The 16,732-nt window shown below is 46.8% G+C and overlaps 1 protein-coding gene and 1 long non-coding RNA gene across 5 annotated transcripts in view; one reads left to right on the top strand and one right to left on the bottom strand.

The window, feature by feature from the left end:
- CRMP1 (collapsin response mediator protein 1) overlaps window positions 1-16,732 on the top strand; it is a 74,407-nt gene that overhangs the window by 6,966 nt on the left and 50,709 nt on the right. The gene's annotated exons all lie outside the window — the stretch shown is intronic.
- LOC129058900 (uncharacterized) lies at window positions 3,252-8,816 on the bottom strand. The gene is made up of 4 exons (XR_008524328.2): window positions 8,572-8,816; window positions 7,208-7,281; window positions 6,037-6,359; window positions 3,252-3,905 (listed from the first exon to the last, which is right to left on the bottom strand). It is a non-coding gene; the product is annotated as an uncharacterized LOC129058900 (long non-coding RNA).

Genomic DNA, 16,732 nt, shown 5'->3' on the forward strand with positions numbered 1-16,732 from the left:
AAGGGTTTGTGGTTTTAAACAAATCAAAACCTTCAACAAATCAGAGAGGATTCACTTGTATGGGGCTTCACTGTATAGGACCTTTCATCTTCCTGAGTACCTTTTGCTAATAACACACATACATGTGTTGTGACAGGAACCAGATCCCTGCCTTAAATGCCATGTAACAAATGGGTGAGCACTGTGGCTTTTCAAATGGCTGCACCTTAACCTGTTCCATAGTAGTCATTTGACAAGTTAATGCAAACCCATTGGCTGTTAGTGGGTTTGCATTAACTTGTCAAATGACTGCCGTGCCAAGCACAGTGCTGGGTGCCAGGAAGAGTGGGAAGGAGATGAATGGGTTTGCCCTGGCCCTTCTAGAGCTTAGCCAAGGCTGACATTTCAGCCTGAAGTGTTAGTGAAGTGTTAAGGGTATCATACGGAGGGGCGGAGGAAACCCCAGCAGGGACACTCAGCCTGATCCTAGGGGAGACAGGGGACAGGAGGAGAGCAGGGTTCTTCGTGGAGCCCGTGGGGCCCCAGAGGCAAAGGAGTTGGCATGCTGGAGAAACTGAAGGAAAGACGGCCTCGAGAGAGCCCACCCTCTGCTTCCCAGGGCAACCACTGCACAGTTAGATCAAATCATGAAGGCAGTTCAGATGTTTCTGACAGCCATGATGTGTGGCCTGTGGAGAGACCTGGGGGCTTGGAAAGGATCAAGTGTGGTTCATGGGAAGAAGTGCTGGGGTAGCAGGCATAGCTCTCAGCTTCATCCCCAGGTCCCCATCTGCTTGTTGCTGGGTCATCCTGTGCCCGTCTGAGCCTCAGCTGTCTCATCTGCACAGTGGGGATAAGGGTGTAGCTTTGCCAATGAGTTCAGAGACTGGAGAGGTGGGAGCTAGAGTAGGGGAGGTGAAGGGGCATCACAGGCAGGGGCGCAGCATGGGCAAAGGCAAGGAGGTTGATCGTTCTGCTCATGGTGACGATGATGGTGATGTCTTCCTCTTTTTTCCGTCTCAGCCTTTTTCTGAGATAATATAGTAGCTGGTTAGAGACGGAAGAGCAAAAAAGCAGAAACACTTAGCTCCTGCCCCCAAGGACTGAAATATTTATAAAGCTCTCTTTCATGCATGTCTTTTTTTTTTTTTTTTTTTTTTTAATGAATGGCACAGTTGGGGATTAACTTAGCTGAAGCGGCTTCTTGTGCCCACTGCAGTGAGTGGAGCATCCTGGGTGTGGCTCTGAGCAAACAAAGGCACATGGCTTCCTAGCCCTGCAGAAGCTGTTGGCTCTGAATAGAGCCACCGAACGGGGGAGGCCTGCTCAGTTGTGAGACGAGTAAAGAGTGTCCACTATGATGATGAGGGAGTATTATGAAAAATAAAGCTTCATGAGTACCGATCACATGTGTTTTTGCTCTAGTCCAAGCATTCGGCACAACTGCCATTATCTCTCACCTATTCTATGCACGGTACTGTGAGAAATGCAGCCCAGGTAGAGCACCCCTCTTTCCCAAAGAGTAAACTGAGGCTCAGAGAGATTCAGAGGCTTGTAAAGGTTCTTCATTGGCCAGTGGAGGAAGGAGAGCTTACGTTCAAGCAGGGAGGGTATATGGGCTGGTCTGCATACTAGGAAAACCACTGCCGGTGTGTGTGTGCATAGTTGTGTGTGTGAGTGCCAGTGTGTATGTAAATGTAAGTGTATGTCTTTGGTGTGTAAATGTATTTGTGGGTGTGTGTGTATGTTTGATTAAACAGTGAAGATGACCAGGAAAGAAAGATCAAGTCAAAATCACATCAGGCTGGATTAGTTGCTCTAATTTGCAAGTATGCAAAAAATGTGTGAGGCCTATTACGCTTTTTCCCAAGGGTGACATTCAGCCTATCTGTGGATACCCAGTTGATTCCCTGCCTTTTTACACAAAGGATTTGAGATGTCCACAGTGATTTGTCATGCATATGGTGAAATCAGACGGAAGTCGAATAGCAGGACTGAGGATCAAGGAAGGACAGAACAAATGTGCCAGTGATTAGGACACTGGAGTGGCCGTGATTAGTCATCCACTACTGACTCTGAGCATCTGTCATCCAGGGCAGAGAAGCAAACACCATCCATGATGTCAAGGTCGTGATCAGACAGGGAGAAGTGGACCATTTTTAGGGAAAACATTATTTTGTTTAAATCAAATTCTTAAAAATGTCTCAGAGGGGACATAAAAGTGAAAGTGACATAACTATGCCACCTTAACCCTGAATGCCCATTTCTTCTAATGAACATGGCCAAGACTGAATACATGGAGCACACACAATACAACACACATGAGTGTGCATGGCCCATAGTAAATATCTAACAGGTCATAGCTCCGTTCTGAAAACTCAGGCTGTGTCTTTGAGGAAATGAAAATTCAGAATGGTAGCTAACCAACAGGTGTGGTGGGCAAGCATGTGTGTGTGTGTGTGTGTGTGTGTGTGTGTGTGTGTGTCCCTGACCTTAATTATCTTGCCATCTAAGTGACAAAGTGCATGCACATAAAACAACTTAAGAAAGACTAAAGGGTGCCTGTAATCCCAGCACTTTGGGAGGCCAAGGTGGGCGGGTCACTTAAGGTCAAGAGTTTGAGACCAGCCTGGCCAACATGGTGAAACCCTGTCTCTACTAAAAATACAAAAATTAGCCAGGCATGGTGGCGGGCACCTGTAATCCCAGCTACTCGGGAGGCTGAGGCAGGAGAAATTGCTTGAACCTGGGAGGCAGAGGTTGCAGTGAGCTGAGATCATGCCACTGCACTTCAGCCTGGGCAACAGAACGAGACTCTATCAAAACAAAAAGAAGAAAGAAAGAGAAAGAAAGACAGCAAGGAAGGGAGGGAGGGAGGAAGGGAGGGAGGGAAGGGAGGGAGGGAGGAAGGAAGGAAGGAAGGAAGGAAGGAAGGAAGGAAGGAAGGAAGGCAGGCAGGCAGGCAGGCAGGCAGGCAGGCAAGCAAGCAAGCAAGCAGGCAGGCTGCGGAACAGGGCACAGGTGTCAGAGGAATTCAGAGAAGAGATGACTCAGCCCTGGCAGAAGCAACAAGAGATGGCTTCTTGGGGTTTGGAGGATGACATCAGCCAGGTGTTGAGGGACTTGATTGGTTGAGGGAAGGGAAGGGCATGCCAGGTGGGTGGAATATTTCACACAGGTGAATCAGAGGATGCAGAACTGGAAATACATGTGAATGGGTGGGGCTATGGGGGGATTCTATAAAGCTTTGGAAATCAGGCAGAATGCACCCAAGGGGATGGAAATAACACATGGGTTCTAAGTGTGTCTTAGATATGAATGGGTTATTTGATGTTAAGCAAGTCACTTTCTCTCCCTGGGCCTCAGATTCCTTTTCTTGACAGGGAGAGTTGGATTAGATAATTCAGTTCCAAGTTCTAGGCCACTCTGATCTTCTTCTTTGGTTAATAGGAAGGCACTGGAAGTTCTTGAGGTAAGAGGCTGTTATTATGAAAGCAGCTTGTAGGAATGTGGATTCTGAACTCAGGCTATCTGGCTTTGAATCCTGGCTATTTTACTTACTAGCTGTGTAATTGGGACAAGTCACTTCTTCTTTCTATGCATCAATTTTATCTGTACAGATTTATGTTTGGAAATCAGAATGATATTTCCTAAGATTTTTTCCACATAGAATTAAATGACTTAGTATGTGTAAGATGCTTAAAATAGTGCCTGCACATATTAAATGTGATGTGGGTTAGCTCTTATTATTATTACCATGGGATGGTGTATTAGCTTTGCTCCATAGCACACAACCCCAAGGTCTCAACAGTATACACTTATTTTTTGCTCATGCTACATGAGGGCGTGGGTTGGCTGTAACTTTGTCCCTGTTTACTGGTGGGTAGTGAGTCTGCTCTGTGCATCTCTTCACTTTGAGACCCAGGCTGAAAGAGAAGAAAAGCACAAGAGATTAGCAGCCACCTGAAATATCTTTAAGAACTTCTACTCAAATATAGCATATTTCACATCTGCTGATAGTGTACTGGCCAAAGCAAGTTGTATGATCAAGCTGTAAATCAGTGGGAGAGAAGCACAAAGTCAGTCTTTCTAGAGGAGATGTGAGGATTAAATGTGAAAGTTCTGACATGTAAAAGATGCTAATGCACACCCGTGGAAGCTGATGATGAGGTGGTCAGGAAGCACAGGGATTGAGTTTGGAAGAAAAATCCCACCATTGGTTCTTAGGTTGAATTGGATTTGGTAGCAAGCTCCAAATTGAGGTGTCTCAATGGACAATAAGGAATAGATTGGAATGAGGGTGAGAGGCAAGGGACAGAGATAGATATTAGGGGCCCATGTACAAAAGGTATTGGTAGAAGACAGAAAAAGGCAAGCTATTTCAACAACCAACCAGTGGTTCTCAGCCTATGTGCTGCGAGCACAGTGGTGTACTGAAAAAATTCTCTGCAGATGTGCTGCTAAATTTCAATCAGCATTTAAAATTTATGTTTGCTACAACCAAGTCTACAAATTATTGTAGCATCTCTCAGGTGGAGCCCTGAGTATTCACAAGCAGAGAGATGTTGAATAGAGTCTAATTTGCTGTAAGTAAAAGTCAGCTGTTGCCATGGCAGAGGAACATCAGAGGACTTTGCCCTGAGAGCATATAGAAGAACATGGTCAGGGCAGTGGACAGCACCATGGTGCTGAACAGTAACCAAGTGCAATCAGAGCTATTATAGACCGGTAAGACAGCCATAGTCACACTGTAGTAGGAGGGCATGGTGATGGTTGCAGACTTACTTGGTGTAGTTTTAGGTCTTTAATCCTTCAAGAATGCTGCAAAATTTTATATGATTTGAAAGCATGTCCTGAATACAGTAAGGTTGAGAACTATTGCCCTAAAGAGCTGTAATGACCAAATCATAGCTTTGCTCTGAGAAGAAACAACTCTGAATTGGTGTTGGTAGTTTGGGAAGTGGAGTGGGATCTTGGATGCTTCATAGAGAAGTTGGTCTAGAAAACAACAGCAAACAGCTAAAAGGAAGAAAGCAATGTCTGTGGATATATGAGATGGTAGTTCCCCACTCCCTCCTTGGGCCTGTGTTCCAGGCATCCAGAGCATTCGCCTTGACCTGGCACACCATGTGTGGCCCTCTGCCTTTGTATCAGCTGTGTCCTTTCTCTACAGAGGATCCCTCCTCCTGGCCTGGGGGTGGTGAGCACTTCGATTTCAGTAACTTTGGCTTGTTGCTTATGTCCATCTGCTCCGCTTGACCATGAATACTTCGAAGACTGGGAAATTGTCTGATTCTCCTCAGGAGCCCCTCAGGAACACTGGGGATTCACAGTGGGGATGCCACACTGTGTGAGTGAGTGAATGGGACCAAGATTGTGGACTTCCTTGCTGAATGAGGTTTCAGCCACAATTGCATTTAGTCTTCCTTAACAAGGCACTATCTATGGATTTAACATGAAGGTAGTTACTATGCAGAATGAGATGAAGGTGGCATGAGGAGTTTTGGAGCTCAAAGAGAAAAGAAGCTGTGGGGGCCCCTGAAGTGGTGCTTTGACAATGCAGAGAGGGCAAATCTGGTTTAGTAATGGGCTTCGCTGCATTTCACATGGAATAGGAAGCTTTTGCGAAAGGTACTTTTTACACACAAGCTGGATCGTCACATTGCACATCTTCCCCTCTCCCCAGGGCCTTGACTAAATAATGACCTGGTGTTGGAACTTGGAGTCAATTCCATGGGAAAACTCATTGGATCTGATGCAGAATTACATACAGCAAAAAGGTGGCTATTTGAGGAAATTTTGAACCTGCCCCCAAATTATGTTGCCATGTATTTTTAAATCATACCATGTCCATAGACCCTTAGGGCTTAAAGTCTAATAAAATCTCAGCAAATGTTTGATTTCTATAACCTCAAGGTTGAATAGAACTTTTAAATTATGTAAAATTTTATGTTGTACAATTAAGGAGGAAGGAAAAAGTGTCTGTCTACTGCTTCTCCCCTGCCCCCACCATTCTCCCCTCAGTGCAGAAATTCCCAGTATGTTCTCTTTGCATACCTCCAATGACAGGGAGATCACCACTTTACATGGCAACCTGCTTTAATCTTGTACAGCTCTGTTGTTGGAAGGCTCTTCTTTATGTAGAGTGGGATTCTGCCTCGTGCCTTACTTTTGTTCTCAGAGTCTTCCCAAGTTTCTTCTTCCACACTGCTATTCCTAGAGGCACTGGAAGATGTTTCTCCATTACTTAGGACCTTCTCTTTTCCAAAACCACTCAAGTTCTTTATTCCTCCTCTATCACGATTTCCGCATACGGTGTTCGGTTTTCCTTTACTTTCTTTCATTTTCCTTTCATCTCATTTTTTTGCTATATTTTATTTCTGAACATGCAGAATAAAAAGAAATCCAAATTAATTTGGATTCCCCCCAATTTAATTATTGGGGACCTCTTAAACTAGTTTAAAGGCTTCCTAAGGCCATCAACTCCTCTGAGAAGCTGATAAAAGCAATCGAAGCTTTTTCCTGCATCCTCAAATGCATGAACATTTGGCATAGAATGTTAGACTTCATAGGCCAGCGTTCAGTGTATTGGGTACTTTTACATATTATTTCAAGTAATCTTGTGAGGTAGGTATTTTGATGGGTTCCATTTATAGATGAGGAAACTGAAGCCAACAGAGATTAAGTATCTTGCCAAAGATCACCCCGCTAAGAAGCTATGTGGGAATAAGCTGCCGTCTCTGGTGCCAAGGATTTCAGTCTCATAGGGGAAATAAGATATATTACAATGAGCTGGAAAATGAGTGTCATGAACAAATGCTGACCAGAGATGCAGGCCTCATGTTGTGGGAACTCCAAGGAGTGACCTTGTGATCCTGGACTCAAGATGCTGCACGTGACTAAGGAGTTGAAAAGCAATGAGCAGAGCAGATGTGGCCAGAGATCCATGCTGCAGGGAGGCCATAGAGGAAGGCATAGGTTGTGAAGGTGCAGTTAGGGAGGCAGAGCGTGGTGTGCGTAGATAGATGTGGTGGGGCGTGGCCGAGAGAAGGCTGGGCTCAGGCCAAGAAGAGCCTAGGAGGTGTGCTTTGTTCTACAGATGAGGACAAGCTGGTGAAGGATTTTGAGGAGAGGCGAGGCATGGTTGGATTTGCATTTCAGAAAGGTCACTCTGCCTGTCATATGGAGCGGACAAGATATTTGGCAGGGAGATGGGGTGAGGGCTTACCTGGGGCAGGTGCATTGGGAGGTGAAAGTCAGCAGGTAGGTATTAGAACAGTTCCAGGGTAGATGCAACAAGATCTAAAAAAGAGTTAGGTTTGAGGTGGGACAGATTAGAGAGAAGCTGAAAACGGAACTGAGCATTTCAATGAGATCTGTTACCCCACGTTGCAAGGATTAAAAAAAAAAATAAGGCACTGTGTGAAGTGCTATCCATGGGTTAATTCATTTCATTTATTCAAAATTTTCCTCCGCATTTGATGGGAAACAGAAGCACAGAGAGGTGAACTCACACACGTGACACAGTTTGGAGGTGTGGGGCCACATAAGAGCCTAGGTAGTCTGCCCTCTGCACCCGTGTCGTTAGGTGCAGTCTGGCCTCTGCATTCATATCCAAACATCGCCTCTTTGTTAAATGAGCATGCAATGAGAGAGTAAATATAAGCACCTGGCTCCCAGGAGGCATTGGCAATGTTTATTACGTGACAGGTCTCTCCATGTAATATCTTTCCCCTAGAAAGCCTTTTGCGGTTTTCAGAGGCCTTTAATCTGCCTTAACCACTTTTGAGCACATTCACAATAATCGTGTCAAGACGGCAGGTGAGGTACAAGGCCTGGGGTATGTACTTGATAAACACTGAACAGATAAGTGTAGTCTATCGCTGCCTGTCCCTGTTTTACAGAGTGGGGAACTGAGGCTCAGATGCATCAACTAGGTACACTGAAGAGAACACTGTACTAGTCTCACCACCGAGAGGCAGTGGGGTGGTCTCTGTACAGGTGCCAGGTGGAATTCGGTTCAAATCCTAGCTGCTGTACCATCTCTTGGCTTGAGCAAATTACTTCTGAGTTTCTTCACTTGTCATACTTATTCCCACTTTTAAGGTGATTTAAGAATTAAAAATGAAAACCCATGTAATGCAGAACTGATCCTTAATATGAGTTCAAGGAATGTGCACTTCTTAAGGCAAAGGAGTTCGGTTCAGATTTCTTTCTATAAAGCAAGAAGCGCAGACCAGAACACAGAGAAATGGGTCAAGTCGCCGATCACACATGCAGCTAGCATCATCTTTCCCCATGCAGCGTGCAGGCCCTGCCCACTCTTAGGGTTGTGACAGAGGTGTGCTGTTTTAAAATCAGATACTCACTCCGTCAGGGAGTGCTCCCTGAAAGTCTGCTGGTACAGTGGGACCTGAAATTGTGCACTTATAACTGCGGTTGTCATGGAGACAGGTATAATCTCGGGGAAAAAAAAGTCCTGCAGTCCATGGGGACCACCTGTATCTCCCATTCATGAAGGAGGGAAAGCCACCCTGTCCCCTACCCATGAGAGGGGGAACGAATGTGTGTTAATTAGATTCAGGCTCATACCAGTTGCCACTTCGTGGGTTGCATTCCTGGATAGTGTGGCAAAGGGCCACTGGCTGACAGGCTGTCCCCGGAGGCAAAATCAAAGGCAAATGGATGGTTTCTGTGAATAAATATGAGTGTGCAGCTGGATGGGATGGCAGCACTTGCTGTTGCAAGGAGGCCAGAGCGGGGAGCTTGCTCAAGGGGAAGGCTCTGGTTATTCAAGGTAGGGACCAAGTCATGGAAGTTTGACGTATTAGAGCTATGAAACCTCTCATGCAGCAACCCCTGTGGCTCCCAGCACAGAACCTTTATGATGTATTAATTCGCTTTGATGCAATGATGCTGCATAGCAAACACCCCCCTAGACTCTGTGCCTTACAGCAACAAACATTTATTTATGGCATTGGGTTTGTGGGTGGTAGATGCTTAGCAGGGCTCAGTTCGATTTGTCTTCAGTCTTCAGTTGGGATCAGGTGTGTTCCTCAAATCCTCTCATTCTGGGGCTGCCACTCCTTGGGTCCTGTGGTTTTCATGGCGGGAGGTGGACTGTCAGGGAAAGCTGAACCCACCTGCCCCTTAAAGCTTGTGCTCGGACTGGTGCACTCCCAGCCAAAGCAGGTCACATGGGCAGCACACCCACAGTCAGTGGGGCAGGGGGCTGCACTGCACCCACTTGGGGGCATGGTGAGAACTTGCCACAGAGGGTCTGTGTTGAAATTATCTGGGGATGTTTGTTAATAATATAAAGTCCTGGCTTGTAATCTAGATCTGGTGAATGAATATCTTGATAAAAGCCCCGATGGGAATTTTTAGCAGGCAATTCCAGGGCATTTTGAGGACCAGCTGGGCCATGGTGTCATGCTGTCAGTTTTCAGAAGGGGGGTGGCGGGGGTGTATGCCTACCGATCATCTTGAAGTTTTGAATTGCGAATGTCAGCCTCAACATCATGAGTGTGTGGTTTTTAAAGGACTAAAAACTTTCAAAACCCACCTTGACATTTCCTTTGTTCTAAAAGAAAGCAGTTCCCCCTGCATTCAATGCTTGGATAAGCACATTTCTACAAAATGGGCTCCCTTGATCTTTTTGAGCCTCATTTCCCTGCTTGCTCTTTGGAAAGAAAGGGTTTCTTCATCTTTCCAGAAGAGACTGGTCAGTTAGTTACCCTGAGCTTTCCTACCCTTCCCACTGAAGAATCAGGCAACCTCATCTGAATTTGCGTGGTCTCTGAGACCCTATGTTGACATCCGCGTGTTTGTGATTCCAATGAATCTCTAGTGCTCTAGTGGAGCACGTGGGGGCCATGGGAGTTGCTTGCTATCACCCCAACTTCCTGGGGTGGGAGAATTAAAGTATTGGAAGTAGTGTAAGGTCTTCATCTACCAACACTGAAATGTACTTGCCAACTTTGTCCACTTGGAAACATGAGACATGATTATTTTGACTCTGCAAGGCCAAAAGAAGAATTTTTGAAACAAAACTTTTTTTTTTTTTTTTTTTTTGAGATGGAGTCTCACTCTGTCACCCAGGCTAGAGTGCAGTGGCGTGATCTCGGCTCACTGCAAGCTCCGCCTCCAGGGTTCACGCCATTCTCCTGCCTCAGCCTCCCAAGTAGCTGGGCTACAGGTGCCCGCCACCGTGCCTGGCTAATTTTGTTGTTTTTAGTAGAGACGGGGTTTCACTGTGTTAGCCAGGATGATCTTGATCTCCTGACCTCATGATCCACCCGCCTCGGCTTCCCAAGGGATTAAAGGCGTGAGCCACCGCGCCCGGCTGAAACAAGACTTTTTTAAGAAGCTGACAAAGAAAAGCGGTAAGAAACTATAAGGTTGGATGCGGTCGGGGGCTGAGGAGTCTTCAGCATCAGGGTTTGGAGAAAACTCACGGTCTGTGTGTCCAGTGTCAATTCAGGACCGCGGACAGCACCAATCCCCACCTGTTCCTCACCTACCCACAGTACCTGGAACTTTCAGAAGATGGTGTCTCTGTATCTAATGTTTATTTGGCTGGGATGTTTCCCTTCTCCTCTCCCAATTTTTCTAGATTTCTGAACTCCTATTTATGTTTTGGAACTCAGCTCAAATTTCCCCTCCTTGATGACATAGTCATGGTCTTTTCTCTGTCACTGTAATAACAGCTTTGGTTCTCTGCTATTTTTCAGATAGCCAAGGTTGCTAAACCAGTGATTTTTGGATAGAGGTTGATTGGATAAGAATAGCATCCCATCTCTTTTTTTTTTCCTAAAATGTAGACCTTAATAGATTTTGTATGCCTTCTGACAGCCACCTTCATGGTGGAGATGACAGATTTATTCCCACCATGCAGGAGGGAGAACAAAAACCCGGGGAGGTTTAATGCCTCACTCAGGAATAGACAGTGATGCAGAACATTCACTGTCATCCAGAACCTCCCCTCTGAGCTGAGGTTGACTGCGGTTGCTGCTGTTTGTTTTTTTGTTCTGTGGATAAAAATGCCTGAAGCTTTAAAGGCTAGTTTTTGTAAGCAGAGCTCAACCTAATGCTTAATGTTTGTGAAAAAGAACAAAAGCGTCCTGCCAATGTCAGCTGTCTCCTCCCAGTGGGGGCTGGATGGGAGATAACAGTAGGTTTGGAGAAGAATCCCTTTCTCCTGCCTGGCTGCTCCTCTGACTCATGAGACGTTTGGCAGTAGAGACATGAATGCAGCCCAGCAGGGTTTTGGTAGAGTCTTTGCGAGGACGCCTTCCTGCAGCATCTGTAGTGTGCAGGCTTTGCACTTGCCAGGCTTCTCTCCCAGCCAGTGGGGTTAGGTTTTCAGGAATTTGAAAAGCAGAAAAGAGAGATTTATTATGTGTCCATCTATTCTTTTCTTCCTTTGTTTCTCTCTTCTCTCCTTTCTTTTGTCCTCCTTTCATCTTTCCTTTCCTCTTTATCCTTCTTTTAGCTCATCTTCCTTTTCTCTCCTTTGCACTCCCTCTCTCTTTTCAAACTTTCTCTTTCTACTTTCTCCTTCTTTCCTTGCCTCTTGTCTGTTGCCTCCCTCTTCTCCTCCTGCCCAGCAAACATCTGCTAAATACTGTGTAAGGGTCCTGGCTGGTTCCTGAGGATACAGAGATGGAATACACAGAACTCCCCTGGCCATGAAGGGGTGTCCAGCTCAATGAGAGATGGGCACATGAACTGTGACCATTTGGGGAGGGTTGTGCATTGGGAGAGGGCTGTGCATTATACTGGCAGTTAGATCATGGGGGTGGACCCCAAAGTCTCCATAGGGAAAGCCAATGACTCCAGATCCACTTCCTTTTGAATTCCTAACAGAGAATTCTGTAGTTTGCTTTTTCTCCTCACATTTTATTATCTAGCACTTTTGTTCACGCTTAAAACTTCCTGGAAAATATTTTAGCAGCTGTAGTAGCTGAATGATACTTCATTACTGGTGTGGTTATACCATTGTAGTTAATTCGGGATCACATCTTTGTGTATCATTTTGTGACCCTGTTTTGGATATTTTCTGGAGGACAAATTCCCAGCACTAAATTTATGGGTCAAAGGACATGAACATTGTTAAGGCCTTTGATACCTGTTGCAAACTTGGCTGCCACATATTCTTACTGAGGAATCCCAGCTTTGAGGAGAAGATAAAGACGATTCCTCCCCCCCTTCTTCCATTTTCACCCAGCGCTCATGTGATGTCTTAGCTCGGAAATGTTTCCATGTTCTGGTTCCTCCCTGATGAAAACCCCTCCATGACCTTCACCACGGAGCCTAGATTCCCCTTTACACATGGCACTGGGGTCCCTGAGATCTGGCTTCTGCAGTCCTTTCCAGATTCCCCACTTTGAGGTCACCCTTCAGCCAAAGAAGACCACTTACAGATCCCCAGGCATGCCAGGCTGCTTCTGACTTCTGTGTCTTTCCCCATGGAATATGGTCTGGATCTGTGTCCCCACCCAAATCTCACATTGAATTGTAGTGCCCAGTATTGGAGGTGGGGTCTGGAGGGAGGTGATTGAATCACTGGGACGGATTTCCCCTTTTGGTGCTGTTGTTGTGATAGTGAGTGAGTTCTCAGGAGAACTGGTTATTTAAAAGTGTGGCACCTCCCCACTCTCTCTCTTCTTCCTGTGAGGTGCTCACTCCCCACCCCCCACTTTGCCTTCAGCCATGATTGTAAGTTTCCTGAGGCCTCCCCAGAAGCCAAGCAGATGCCAGCATCATGCTTCCTGTATACAGCCTGCAGAATCATGAGCCAATTAAGCCTCTTTTCTTTTCTTTGCAAATTACCCAGTCTCAGGCATTTCTTTATGGCATTGTGAGGACGGACTAATACACCGTGTGCTTCCCTCTCTCGGGATCCCTTTTTGCCTTTGCTGTGTGGCTAATACCTACTCATCCTCTAAGCTTAGAGGGAATGCTTTTCCCCTTAGCAGAGTTGATGTGGAGGCTGCCTCCGTGCTCTGTGGCCCTCTGCACTTCCCACACTGGTGGCAAAGGCCAGCTGTTGACTTAGCCTCCCTCACTGGCCTGAGCACCCCTTGAGGGCACAAGCTGCATTTAAGCTGCTTACACCCATCCTTAAACAATGATTTATAGAGTGGAGTTCTAGCCACAGAAAATGGCAGAGAATGAACAATGAGCTCTTCACCTGCCAGGCCTGGGCTGAGTAAGCACTTCGAATACACGCCTAGGACGCAGAGCCAATTATCCCCATCTTATAGACGAGGAAACTGAGGCTCGGTAAGTCACATGGATAATAAGTGGAGTCAGGATCCAAGCCCACCTCTGTGTGAGTGTGGACATTTTGCTTTTAAGCGGCGCTGACACAAGAACATGATTTGCTTTAAAGGTCATTGCTGTCGCCGTGGAACGAACTGGCATCTCTGACATGCCTAGTTAATCAGTTCAGCTGTTAGACTTTGGCTGAGCTTTTCATGAGATGCTTTATTTCTTCAAGGTTTATACATAATAATTGTTTTTGAGATGGAGTCTCTCTTTGTTACCCAGGCTGGACTGCAGTGGTGCGATCTCAGCTCACTGCAACCTCCGCCTGCTGGGTTCAAGCGATTCTCCTGCCTCAGCCTCCCAAGTAGCTGGGATTACAGGTGCCGGCCACCACGCCCAACTAATTTTTGCATTTTCAGTAGAGATGGGGTTTCGCCATGTTGGCCAGGCTGGTCTCAAACTCCTAACCTCAGGTGATCCGCCCACCTCGGCTTCCCAAAGTGCTGGGATTACAGGCGTGAGCCACCGCGCTGGGCCTAGTTTATACATAATAATGTTTGTGCAGAGCGTACCATTGTTCACATCTGCTGTTTTCCCCTCACAGTAATCCCGTGAGAGGCAACAGACAGCACCGGTATTATTTTTTTTTATAAATGTGTGAATTTGGTGTTATTAATTTTAAAAACATATATTATGTAACATTTACTTTTTTTAGTATACAGTTCTGTGCACTCATATTTCCTGCATGAGAAAGGCAGCCTTAGAAGGCAAGGCCCGTTGATCTTATTACTTGGGTGGGGGAGGGTTCTAAGTTCTATCTTCTTATGAGGTGTCATGGATTCCAGAGTTTGGGAATGTTTAAACATGGGACAGAAGCGTGGCTTTGGTGGCTGGAATGCTGGACAAGCCATTAGGAACCCTTGGCTCTAGCCTGCACCCTTACTAGTTGTGTGAACGTGGAGGTCACACCTGTCCGTGGACCTCATTTCCCTGCGAGGTGGGATCAGACCTAAAATTCCACACGGACCATTCCGTGCAAATGGCCACAAAGCACGTAACTCCTTCAAAGCCTGTTTCCTACGGTCTCTTCTGTGGGAAAGTATCGCTTCAGATTTTCCACACCACAAAGGGACCTGAGTTTAGAAAAGATATCAACTCAATTCTCCTCTTGAATGTTCATATCAAATATCAGCAGAGGCAAGGATCTGAAAAGTTCTGTCATAAAGACATCATTGCTTCTGCTTAACCCAGAGATTTCTTTTTTTTTTCTTTTTTTTGGGGGGTGGGGTGGGGAATCTCACTCTGTCGCCCAGGCTGGAGTGCAGTGGCACAATCTTGCTCACTGCAACCTCCACCTTCCTTGTTCATGCCATTCTCCTGCTTCAGCCTCCTGAGTAGCTGGGACTACAGACGTGTGCCACCACGCCCGGCTAATTTTTTGTATTATTAGTTGAGATGGGGTTTCACCATGTTAGCCAGGATGGTCTCCATCTCCTGACCTCGTGATCCACCCACCTCAGCCTCCCAAAGTGCTGAGTTTACAGGTGTGAGCCACCGCATCCAGCCTTAACCTAGAGATTTCTAAACTCACGGCACCGGGGAACCCCTGTCTGGGCCTGTACCTACTAAAATCTCTCTGAGCTTGAGTTCTGAAGCACATGGCTTTGACAATGCTTGTTTAAGAGGCAAAGGAACTACTAATTTTAAGAAAGAACATGAAGAGTTGAATCAGTGCTTGGCTTCCTGTGGGCTTATTTTTTCGGAAGTAGACCGGCATCTGAGAGACACTAAGGGCTTGGAGCCTGGGCACCCCTGCTTGCAGTGTCTATTGGTAGTTGGGGAGGGAGTGGATGTGAACACGAGCTCCACCATCTGATTCTAGGAAAAGCATAGCAGGTTGGGCCGATCTTCTGGCACACAGTGCATGAAAATACCACCTTTCAGGCTGAGCCCGAAAAGCCCCCTATTAAATGTGACAAGGCAGACGGGTGCCTGCGGGGCGGCCGTGTTCCGGAAGCCATACACCAGCTGCTGGTGACTTATGTTTCCTGTTCTGGAGCCGGGGAAACATGCACACCAGCTTGTGGGTGCTTCCTGGACGTGCAGAGCCCGGGTCTCTTTTTCCCATTGGTCCTGGAGTGCCGTCAAGAGGCTTGGTGAGTTTCCTCCCTGGGGATGCACACATCTTTTTTAGGGGTACAGATAGGTTGTGGGGCCTAGGAGCAATTTATCTTGAAACATCTTCCTCCAGAGACCCTCCTGCTGAAGAACAGGATGTGCCTCTTCACACTGCTCTTCCTCGGCTCACAGCTGTGACGCCTTTCTCTCCATCTTCACCCATTCATCCGTCAAGAATCAGTTCAGTCACCCAGCCAGCCAGCCAGGCTGTGTCCAAGATGCCGGAGAGGCAGCAGTGAAGAAAACAGACAAAGTCTATTGCCCCCGTGGAGCTCACAGTCTAGTAAAGACAAGTGCTGTGCAAACTCCAGGCAGTGCCTTCCCCACCAACGCCTGTGTCATGCGTCCCCTGGGGAGTTGTGTCCTGCACTGCCGGTGGGGTAACACACCAAAGCTGTGATTCCAGTGTGGCAAGTCACATTTTAGACAGACCTAGAAATACATAGTCTGCCAGATGTGCTGTAAGTACTGTGAATACATAAACGGGTAAGGGATGTAGGGTCAGCTGGCGGGGTGGTGGTGTGTGTTGTCCCAAACAGGGGAAGTCGAGCGGAGGGCACTCAGATAAGTAACATCAAGCAGGGCCCAAAGAAAGTAGGAGCAGGAAGACTGCCAGGATCCTGGGACTCCAGATTAACTGGGGTCTCGCTGACCTTGGCTTTCACTCTGAGGGAAATATGATTCTGATGCAAGAAGCTTTGAGCAGCCGTCTGCATGATGTGTTTCTGATTCCCTAGTTTGGGTTAAACTCTTCTTCTCTGGGCTTGCAGGGCAATGTGGCCGATGCCATAAGACCATGGGACCTGGTCCAGGGAACCATTGAAGTGCCTTCTGTGCACTCCCTCAGATAGCCTTGGCAAGATCAAGCTCTAGTTGCCCACAGTGCTAGCCAGGTCACTATGCACTCTTTATTGGATTCATTTATTGAACAGGATACCCTCCCTCCAGACCCTGGAACCGCCTCCCAGATGCACCACCTGCCTCCAGGTTCTTGAGTCAGGCTCTGCTGTCAGAGCACCACCTACTGTGGGTTGTTCTTGTCAGTTTACTTCTTTTCTTTTCTTTTCTTTTCTTTTCTTTTTTTTGACAGAGTCTCGCTCCGTCGCCCAGGCTGGAGTGCAGTGGCGCAATCTCGGCTCACTGCAAGCTCTGCCTCCCGGATTCATGCCATTCTCCTGCCTCAGCCTCCTGAGTAGCTGGGACCACAGGCGCCTGCCACCACACCCGGCTAATTTTTTTGTATTTTTAGTGGAGATGGGGTTTCACCGTGTTAGCCAGGATGGTCTCAATCTCCTGACCTCGT

Source organism: Pongo abelii, chromosome 3 (assembly GCF_028885655.2).
Source record: "Pongo abelii isolate AG06213 chromosome 3, NHGRI_mPonAbe1-v2.0_pri, whole genome shotgun sequence".
NCBI classification, from domain to species: Eukaryota; Metazoa; Chordata; class Mammalia; order Primates; family Hominidae; genus Pongo; species Pongo abelii.